This window comes from Echinops telfairi, unplaced genomic scaffold (assembly GCF_000313985.2).
Source record: "Echinops telfairi isolate 266 unplaced genomic scaffold, ASM31398v2 ScPeMD7_7469;HRSCAF=8507_1, whole genome shotgun sequence".
NCBI lineage: Eukaryota > Metazoa > Chordata > Mammalia > Afrosoricida > Tenrecidae > Echinops > Echinops telfairi.
In genome coordinates, this window is record NW_022111373.1 from 23,634,000 (window position 1) to 23,634,452 (window position 453).

A 453-nucleotide genomic window follows, 5' to 3' on the forward strand; every position below is an offset into this window, starting at 1 on the left:
AGAAGGCAAATGGTGCCCGGCAATGAAAAGATATAGCGTCTGGGGTCTTAAAGCCTTGAATTTACACAAATCACCATTCAGCAGTGAAGCAACACGTCCACATGGAAGAAGCACATCGCCGGTGCAATCATGAGGAGTCATAGGGACCGGGTAATAGAAATCAAAAGACACATAACAAACAAAAACATATTGTTGAGAATGAGGGGGGCCGGAATGGAGACCCAAAGCCCATCTGTAGGTAGTGGAACAATCTCCACACAGAGGGCCCACAGGGAGGGGATGAGTCACCAGGGTGCAGTAAAGCCTCTATGAAATACACTATACTCCTGTTTCCTTGAGGCTTCCTCACCCCCCACTACCATGACCCCAGTGTTGCTTCTCAATTCAGACTAGACCGGCACATGTACACAGGTATAGAAAGGATGGGAGCTCACGACACACAGAATCCAGGAA